The sequence below is a fragment of the Lygodium microphyllum genome, chromosome 6, assembly GCF_053477565.2.
Source record: "Lygodium microphyllum isolate KBCC chromosome 6, Lygodium_microphyllum_v1.1.10, whole genome shotgun sequence".
Classification (NCBI taxonomy): Eukaryota; Viridiplantae; Streptophyta; class Polypodiopsida; order Schizaeales; family Lygodiaceae; genus Lygodium; species Lygodium microphyllum.
Genome location: NC_141140.1, coordinates 152,883,951 through 152,895,181, shown reverse-complemented (window position 1 = coordinate 152,895,181; position 11,231 = coordinate 152,883,951).

Sequence of the window (11,231 nt, the reverse complement as noted above, 5' to 3'; positions counted from 1 at the left end):
AAGAATGAGATATTGTGAAAGCTTAGTGAATGTTTTGTGAGAGTTTGAAATGGTTTGAGAATGAATTATGTAGTTTTGATGACCTTCTGTAACCTTCTGTAGGTCTTCTGTAGAGCTTCTGCTTCTGTTCTGCTTCTGTTCTGTACTGTAACTGTTCTGGTACTGTTCTGTAGACTGTTCTGTAAGTGTTCTGTGGAATGTATGTGTGACTTTGAGGAAAGTTTTCTAGCCTTGGAAAGAGGTGAATACAAGTGCAAAAGAGCTGAAAGAAGTGGAAAAGTAGCTGCTGAAGACTCAAGAGAAGACTAGAGTGAAGTGACAGTAGTGAGCTGTGAAGAGACACTGTAGTGGCTCTGGTGACCTTTCATATCAGACATACCTCTTGGGAGGGGTATCCACGACCTAAGAGTGATTATTGAGAGTAATTTTGAGAGATTGTAGTGAGGATATGATGTATTATTGATGGAGTGTGAGAGAGAGAGTCAGAGATAGCCAATTCTATTGAAACAAAGTGATTGTATATGAGAGATTGAGAGAGAAGACTATGAAGATATTGAAGATGGATACTATGTGATGTATTTCCATTCAAAGACGGTGTACTTCTTTGTTTTCTTTGTGATATTGATGGATTTTGTGAAGATGTTGAAGAATATGGTTGATTCTATTAAAAACCGTGGGAGATTTACATGATGCTGCATGAAGATTTGTTGTGCCTGGTGTTCTTTTCTTCATTATGATCATATAAAACATGAAAAACAAGCTTGTTGATGTTACAAGATAGATTTTCTTGCAAGAGAATTCTCTTTTCCTTGGTGTTCCTCTCGGGGCTCCAAGAGATCTTGGATTCTCCCACCATAATCATGTCTTAAGCTTAGAACAGAATTTTGTGCTGTACCGGATCTGCTTTGACCTCCTGTGAAGACGAGTCCTTGTTACTGGTTGACGATTAATTGCCTCTATAACTCAGTGGGAAAGCATCAGTCTTGTAAACTGAAAATCCTGAATTTGATTATACACTGCCACAACTCAGCTTTAATCAGTCAGGGATTTTAGGACCTGATGTGCTGAATTCAGACTCAGAATGACATCACAAGACCACAAACTCCAGTGCTCAGTATGAAATATTATCTCATCTTTGATTATTAGCATTAGAGGTCCTGTTCTTCTGGAGGACTATCACCTGATTAAAAAGCTTGCTCAGTTTGACTGCTTTTAAAACAAACAAAATATATCTGAATGTGTTGTCCATGTCAGAGGTGCCAATACAAAGGAAAGCCCTTTGATTTTGTATCCCAATCCCTTAACCTTACTTGGAGAATTTATTGGCACAAAAACAGAGCATATTCAGTACCCTGTATGCATTAATCAGATTTCAAAGGATATTCTGAAACAGAAATACACTTCTTGCTTTTTGTCTCTGTGGTATTCACATACGTGCATCTATACGAGGAGGATAATCATCTTTATAACAGAAAAGTCTCTGAAACATAACAGGGATGCAGGGTAAGACCATACTAGAGTGTGTAAGAAGTGGACACTATGCTGCTAGTGTGAAAGAAGTTACAAGTTTGACCAAACAGAGTGATATATTGAATTCACCTCTTTGAAGCGAAAATAAGGATTGCCAAGATTTGATTGTAATGGCCAGGAGCATCTATGAGAAATTTGCAAATTGAGATAGGTATAATGGTGACATGAATTTTATTGTCATCATCCTAATCTCTTCCAACTCCTAAGGAAGTAAGCGCCTGCATTTGAACACCTTTGGACTTGAGAACTCTTCTATCTTGGAATTTCTTAAGAACCTCTGTGGTTGCGACTTTGCTTTCGAAACCCTTCGACAACGTCGTCAACAAACGGCTGCCCACGTCCTCCACGATCTGCGTCGTTTTGCCCACGATTAATCTTCTCCATTAAAGCTTAAGCTATAAAGCTTAAATCACTAAGCTTTCCTCAAGTTGAACAAAGCTCTACAAGTCACACAGGGCAAGAAAGTTACTAAACTCCGGGTCATGCGCATTAGAAGTCAAGTTCTGCAAGTCGACTGGAATCAAGTCCTGCAAGTTCCTCAAGTCGACCTAAGTTCTGCAAGTCTGCAACTCTGTAAGTCGGCTAAGTCTGCAACTCTGCAAGTCAGACTAGTCAACTGGAGTCAGAACTGACTAGTGCTTAAAACTCCTAGAAGGCTTGTTCCTATGCAAAAACTCTGAACTAGAAAGTTGTTCGTGGCAAAGTGTTCTACCTATCTACAGGTCTGCTGAAGTATTTTCAGCAAATGAAGATGAAAATATTGCAGATTTTCTGAAAATTGAGAAAGAAATACCCAAAAATCCATAGCCTTGTAACCCCGAATTTGAGCTACGCTCATCCCGCTAACCTGATTTTGAGTGAGAAAGGTTTATTGAGTTTTACAGGATGACGACCCTACATATGGATGATCCTATGGCTGAAGACGACCTACCTGAGCCTACCATGGAACAAAAGCTGGATCTAATCATGCTGCAATTGGAAGAAGAGCGAAGGGCTAGGCAAGCATTGCAAGCGCAATTGACAAAACTACAAAGAGCGTCTACCGACAAAGAAGAACCTCAAGCTGAAGATTTGATTCGACGTACCATCGACGCCACTCTTGAAGCTCAAACCATTCGCAAGGAATCAAAGATAAGTAAACGAAGTTTCAAATTTCGCACTTTCAATGGCATACGAGAAGGAAAGACTGTTTTATCATTCATTAGCCAGTTTGATGACTATTTCCATGAGAAAACTTATCCAGAAAAAGATAAAATCAAGTGTGTTACTAATCATCTGGTAGAAAAAGCATCACTTTGGTGGACTGTAGTACGCAAGAGCATAGAATGTCCTGCTACTTGGGAAGATTTCAAGAAGAAGTTCATGCAGAATTTCCTTCCACCGCAATTTCATGAGAAGGCTATCAAGCAATGGGATTTACTTCAACAACGGGATCGTGAGTCTATTCCACAGTATACAAAGCGTTTTTGGAATGGACTCCTACAGCTACGCATGCTTGAAGACGTACCAGAGACGAGACATAAGCGAAAGTATATGTCTGGACTTCTTGGACATTACTACGCTGAAGTGAACATGTTCAAGCCTGCTACCCTTGAAGACGCCATCTCACTAGCTCACGACACTGAAGATAAGTTACGCGGAAGAGACAGACGACCACAGCAATTCCAAGCCAATGGTAATTATGGAACTAAACAATTCAATTCCAATTTTAGAAGGTTTAATCCAGGTCGTTTCTCATCACCATCTTTCCACAAGAATTGGACTAAACCACCTGCATTACCATCCACTGTCAATCCAAATCCTAAGCCTATTCCACAAGCAAATCCAAATGTACCCAGACTTCCAGCCATTGCAAATAATGTAACCAAAGCCAAGCCAATAGTATGCTATAAGTGTCACCAACCTGGGCATCTCGCAGCAAATTGTCATTCAAAGAAGCCACCAGCACATATCAACTATCTTGGAGCCATGGACGACGACGAGCATGTGGATATGCCTGATTTCACTGAAGATGAGGATGATCCTACTACTACTTCCGACACTTTACCAGGTATGCCTACTCCACATTCATTATTGACTATGAAATGTTTGGTGCATGGAAAGGAAAGAACTATCTTGCATGATGACGGTAGTACTCATGATTTTATTTCCGCAAAATTGGTAAAGGAATTGAAATTACATACTGTACCTACGCATTATCGCATAAAAGCTGCATTTTTAGGCACTAGGTACAATGGCACACAAGAAGTACAAGATTTAGAGATTCAAATTGGTTCATATATTGAAAGAAGAAATTTCTTAGTTGTCCCATTACAGTCAAGTGACATTATTTTAGGAATGCCTTGGAGACACCAGCATAATCCAAATATAGATTATTCCACACACACAATGAATATTAATTTTCAAGGAAAATCTATTACATTATATGGTATGCATGCATCTAGTATTTTTCCACTGCTTTCGCATACTCAAGCAAAACGTGCATTACGCAAGAGTACTAAATCATATCTCATTTGGGTGAATGAATTGCACGCAAAGGAAAATCATATGCATCCTAGGCATAAGGAATTTCTTGCATATTTTAAGGACTGTTTTGCAGAAGACCTACCACCAGGTTTACCACCTTCACGTCCAGAAGACCATAAGATTGATTTAATCCCTAGCACACAACCACCAAAGCACCATATAGGCACAACCAAATAGAGCAAAAAGAAATCCAGAGTCAAGTTGAAGAATTACTAAATAGAGGCTTAATTCGACTTAGCAGTTCTCCATTCGGTGCACCTATACTCTTAGTCAAGAAAAAGAATAATACCTATCGTATGTGTATTGACTACCGAGCATTAAATAAGATCACTGTAAAGAATAGGTATCCTATACCTAGAGTTGATGACCTTATGGACAAACTGCAAGGATCTTCTATATTTAGTAAAATTGACCTTAAGTCTGGTTATCATCAGGTGAGGCTAGATAAATCTGACATATTTAAGACTGCATTCAGAACACAGTTTGGTCATTACGAATTCTTAGTCATGCCATTCGGATTGACTAATGCACCTGCTACCTTTAGTAGAATGATGAACCGTATCTTTTTGAAATATCAGTACTGTGTGATTGTTTTCTTTTATGATATTTTGGTGTTTAGTCAAAATGAGAAAGAGCATTATGAGCATTTGTCATTAGTTTTTCAATTATTGAAAGAAAATCAACTGTTTGCAAATCCTGAAAAGAATGAATTCTTTAAGACAGAAATTGAGTATTTAGGTCATATTGTATCAAAAGAAGGAATTAAAGTTGATCCTAAGAAAATTGATGCAATATTGCATTGGCATGTTCCTAAAAATGTGCATGAGTTACGCTCATTCCTTGGTCTTGCTAGTTTCTATAGGAAGTTTGTACGTAATTTTTCATTACTTGCTTTACCATTAACCAAACTTCTTAAGAAAGGAATTGTTTATCAATGGACTGAAACTCAGCAGAAATCCTTTGACTTACTGAAACATGCATTAACCAATGCCCCTGTTTTACAGTTACCTGACTTTAATAGACCATTCTTTCTAGTTGTGACTGATGCTAGCGGATCAGGAATAGGAGCCGTACTAATGCAAGACAATCATCCAATAGCATATTCTAGTTGTAAGCTGAAACTCTCTGAGCTGAAATATTCCACCTATGACAAAGAACTATTAGCAGTTGTACAAGCATTAAGACAGTGGAAACACTACTTAATGGGTTCAGAATTTATGATAAAGACCGATCAGCAAAGTATTAGACATTTACTTAGCCAACCCCAAATTTCTGACCGTCATATCAAATGGGCTTCCTTCATTCAAAGTTTTCATCCTATCATTCAATACCAACCTGGAAAAGAAAATGTAGTAGCTGATGCATTGAGTAGAAGACCTGCAATTCATAATATTTCTATCATATCTTTTGATTCTTTGATTGCTATGAAAGATACATATCACCAGGATATTACTTTTCATTCTGATTGGAATAAATTAGTTCAAAATAATTTCATTCATGTTGATTCATTGTCATATAATGATGGATTTATGTTTTATGAAAAGAGACTATGTGTTACTATTCCATTCCGATCTTTTGTTTTGAATGAAATTCATTGTCCCCCATATCAAGGTCATAGAGGTATCATATCTACATTACGTATGTTAACTGAAGATTTTTATTGGCCGCATATGGATGCAGATGTATCTAATTTCATTTCTGAATGTTTGATTTGTCAAATAATAAAGAGACATCATGGTAAACAATATGGATTATTAATGCCTTTGTCTATTCCATCTAAACCTTGGGAACATATTTCTATGGATTTCATTATTGGTTTACCAAATACTAAATCTAACCATGACATGATTTGGACAATTGTAGATAGATTTAGTAAGCAAGCATATTTCATTCCATGTAAGAAAACTTTAACAGCATCACAAGCAGCACACTTATTTTTGAAAACTGTTTTTACTAACCATGGATTGCCAAAAGTGATTATTTCAGATCGTGATTCTAGATTTTGTAACAATTTTTGGATTACACTGTTTGCAAATCTAGGCACAAAGATTGATTTCTCATCTGCATTTCATCCAAAAACAAATGGACAAACAGAAGCCACAAATAGCACCATTTTAGATCTTTTACGTGCATATACTATCTCTAAACCTCAGACATGGGACACTCACTTGCATTTATTACAGTTTGCATATAACAATACACCGCACACATCCCCAAAGAAAGCACATTTTGAAGTCATTTATGGATATAGATTATCTACACCTGTTGCATCTTTGTCTAATAGAATTCAGAGTGCTGATGATATTACTACTATGCATAATAGTATTTTTGATGAGGTTAAGGATATGATTGCTAAAGCCCAACAATCATATACTAAACAAGCCAACAAGAAAAGACAAGCTATGAATTTCAAAGTTGATGATTATGTTTGGCTTAGAATAGAAAAGCGTAGACTGCAAAGTGTAGATAGACATCTAGTTGTCAAATTAGCTCCTAGATTTTATGGACCATTTAGAATCATTCATAAGATTAATGATAATGCATTCAAGTTAGAATTACCATCTCATTGGAAAATTCATAATACATTTCACATTAGTTTATTGAGACCATTTAGAGGCCAATTACATATCCACCCTGTTTATGAAAACCCACCTTTATTAGAGGAAGAGACTGAAATACTTGAACCAGAAGCCATCATAGACACTGACTACATGACCACTAGAACTGGCCGAAGGTATTCTAGATATCTAGTAAAATTTAAGAACCATCCTATAGAGGAAGCACAATGGATGCACGCTAGAGACTTAAATGCTTTCCCCACTCTGTTAGCTCCACATTGAGCTAATAGCAATTGAGGTCAATTGCTATCCCACCCCGGGGGTATGATGCCAGGAGGCATATTCCACGGTGGATTCTGTGAGGTTTTACGGTGGATTCCGTAAACTTAGATGACCGGGGCTCATACACAAAGAGGATTCTTTGTGCGAGAAGTTGATGGGGACGCCTGTCCTTTTCGGGCGTTTCATTAATTTAGTGTGTACATGGGTGATTCCATAGCGGGTGATTCCGCAAAATGCATATTAAATTAATAAACGTTTATGAGTTTAGAGTGCGCACTCGTAACAAATTAAGGTTAGGATTTATTTCTAACCAGTTGATTTATTTATGTAGCTGAAGACTGCTAGGTATTCACTTTTGTCGGTTTAATTGTATTATTTTACTAACGATTGTGAATGCTTCAGTTGATGTGTAGAGATAGCAGCAGTGGCGGAGGAAAGCATTAGAGTCTAGCGAGTATTCGACCTTTGGATTATATTTTGATAGGCGCCACGCCTATATTTTGTTATGTCTATCGAGACATTGATTATTGATTATTATTTTGTATGCGCCTATGCGCACGGACATGTTATTTCTATTTTGGACATTGAGATTGGGCGTGCCAGACTCTATGGGCACCGTCCATTAGCTTTATTTCCTATTTTTGTAGAAAGCAAACTCAAAAGCTAAAAGCTTGTCATATTTTTGTAAATTGGGCTATTATTGAGCATGAAGATGGAAATATACATAAAATACATGCTTTGTGAAGCGCTCACACAAGGCATGGGGGGAGATTGAACCCAATTGGTCTCTTGCTTCTTGTCATTCATGCTTTTACATTGTTTTTTGTGCAAAAAGGTAGAGTTCATTGTTCGTGGGGACCTTCCGGGATTCACTACGTGAGCATTCTGCGACCGGTCTGTGCACCACTTTCCAAGAAGGAAGGCTACTTTCAACTTGCCCTCTCACTTAGTCTAATCTCGTTTTTGTAGGTTGTAGGTGCTAGAGCTTTTGCTAGCAACACCTCATTCATGGAGGACATCTCAACCAAAGCTACCCTACACTATCTACACCATCCTAGCACTTGTTTCTAGCCTTCTCTTCACACTATTCTCACCTCCATCTATTGTGTTTGTTGTTGAAACTAAATTAGGTTATAATTAAGAATAAGTACCCAATCCATAGGTCTGATGAGTTACTTGACTAACTTCAAGAAAAGCAAATAGCTTTTGAGGCCCGGATACTATCAAAGATGTATAAACAAAGAAGAAATCTCTAAAACTTTCTTTAATACAGGATATGGGCACTATAAACTCACTATTATATCTTTTAGACTAACTAATGCTCGTGCAAGCTTCAATAGATTAATGTAGGATATCTTTCGGCCTTATCTTGATGATTTTGTTCTTGTCTTTTTTATGACATTTATGTCTTGATTTCTAGACTTCTCATCGACTCATTAAAGAAGCTGACCTACATAGTATGCTCCAATTGAGCAATCTAACTTTGATTCACTTAAGAAAAAAAGCTTGGCAACTAGTCTCATTTTGAAGCTTCCTAGAATTTGGGGTTGTGATAGATGCAAGCGCTCTTGCATTGGGTTGTATACTTATGCAAGAGGGACATCCACAAGCTGAAGAGTCACAAAAGAAACTATGCTACTTAAGACTTAGAGTTGTTGGCTATGGTCCCCACTCTTGAGTTGTGGAGACATTACTTGCTTTTAGCAAGAAATTCACCTTGGCAATAAATCACAAAGCTTCACAGGCACACCATTAGTGGACCTTGTGCTCTTAATCCATGTATTTTCTAACGTAGTAGTGTAAAGTCTCAAATGGATATTTACCCAATCAGATCTAAACATGAGACAACAAAGGTAGATCAAAGTCTTGTGAGAGTATGACTTTGAGGTTAAATACATGTCAAGTAAGGAGAATGTAGCCATAGAGATGCTTTAAGCCAAGAGTCATTCCTCAATGCTCTCAATACACAAATAACCCTCAATTGTTATTGTATCAATGTTGAGTAACCCGCCATCCAAAAGACAAAGGAAGAAGTTGTAGAGGACCCCAAGTATCAATATTTAAGAAGGGATGTTAAACGTAAGGATTAAGATCCTAAGTTGCAACTTAAGTATCGAGATTTCTTCATTAAGGAAGAGCATATATACTCAAGGAACCACATGACTCTCCATTTTCACAACATCCTAGCTATATTAAGGCACTCAATGCAATTAAGAATAGCTTAAATTTGATGTAATTAAGTATGTCATTGAATGCCTAAGCTACCAAAGGGTGAAAGTATAAGATGTTAAAATGCTTGGCAAGCCTCAACCTCTTGATATCCCTCAAATGAAGAGGGAATTCATTAGCCTAGATTTCGTAGTAGGGTTGCCTTCAATCTAAGAGGATACAACCCTATCATCGTGATTGTGGATATGCTAACAAAGGTTTCTCATCTCATTCTAGTCAAGAAAAACTACAAGGCTTCAAGCATTGCAAGGTTACGTGTCAAGGAAATCTTAAAGCTTCATGGGTTACCAAAAATGATAGGCAATGATCAAGATTCCCTTTCTACTTCTCAATTTTGGAAGAGATTTTTTGAAGCTATTAACACACAACCATGCTTTAGTATGGCATATCACCCACAAACTGATAGCCAAATAGAGTGAATGAGCAAGTCATAGAAGACATCCTAAGGGCACATTGTTGCAAATAACCTAAGTGGTGGATGCAATCTCTACCCATGATCAAATTTTCTTATAATGCATCTTACCACCAAAGCATCAGGATGACTCCATTCCAGGCCTTATATGGAAAAGGTTATCTCATCCCACTAATTTTTTTCAATCCAATTCTAAAAGTAGAAACCTCCAAGAAGATGCTAGAGGAGATAGATGAACAAGTTAAGGCCATAATACAAAATATCGAAGTAGCTAAGGATTGTTGTAAAGCCTACAATCTTGGAAGATAAGAGTGGATCTTCAAAGAAGGAGACGTTGTATTTCTTCGTGTTTGTCCAAACAAGAGCTCGCTATCGTTGAGTGAATTCAAGAAATCAAGCACAATATATTATGGACCTTATAAGATCCTCAAGTGCTTAGGGACCAATGTATACAAGTTGTAACTTTTCAAATACTAAAGATCCACAATGTTTTCCATGTTAGCTTGCTAAAGTCTCATGCACCCAATCCCAATCAGGTATTAGATGATCAATAGATTGTAATGTCAAGTTAAGGAGTCCTTGAGCTCCAACCTAAGAAAATACTTAATGTAAAGGAGAGAGTCCTTAGAACAAGAACTTTAAGGGAATATCTTATCCAATGGAAGGACTGTCCAAAAAAGGATACTACATGGATTGATAAGGAAGCTCTATGCAATCAATATTCCCATTTTCTCTTGAGATGAGGATATCTTAATTCCTCAAAGGGGAAGAGGATGCAACAAGCTTAGTATTTAAAGAAGCTTAATAAATTAAAGATTTTGTTTTCTATTAAGAACCATTGTCTTAATTTCCTCTCCCCATCATCATTGCCAACATCCTCTCGAAGGACATCATCACTTTCAACTAAACCATCATCCTCACGAAAATGATGCCTTCATATCAATCAAAAAGCTCTATCGTTGCTTAAACAAACCCTCAAAGTCACCACAATCACCCTCATTAGACAAAGGCTAGGATTGAATGTTGATTTGACGACAATCAAATCAAGATGCAGTGTAGTAAAGCACATTGGGTAAGGGGCAAGCCAAAGGTTATATAAATCCTTACATTATAAGACTTGGGCTACTCATCATTATTATGCAATAAGACTTGGGCTATTCATCGTCATTATTATGTATAAGACTTGGGGTATTCACCATTATCACGCTATAAGACTTGGGCTATTCATCGTCATTATTATGCTATAAGACTTGGGGTATTCATCATTATTACATTAAGCACTAACAATAGAGAGAGAGAGAGAGAGAGAGAGAGAGAGAGAGAGAGAGAGAGAGAGAGAGAGAGAGAGAGAGAGAGAGAGAGAGAGGGTTGTGTTCATGGTGCCTTCATCATGTCTTCTCCTTTGATAAGTGTCTCCTTGCCCATCTTGGCTTCAATGCATCTTCTCCTTAATAAAGACCTCATACACCCCCTCTCACCTTGCTAGTGAGCCTCTACACCCCCTCTCGCTTGCTACAAAGCTTACATCCTTAAGCTAAACCTCTCTCTACTTAAACCCAACCTAGACTCCCTTCAAGGTTGTTCTTACACCTAAAAGAGTCTCAGTTTGAGAAGACCAAATGGAGAAGGAAGGTGAGGAATGTAACAACAAGATGGCCCTAAAGTGAATAAATGTTGGAACTAGATAAGAGGTA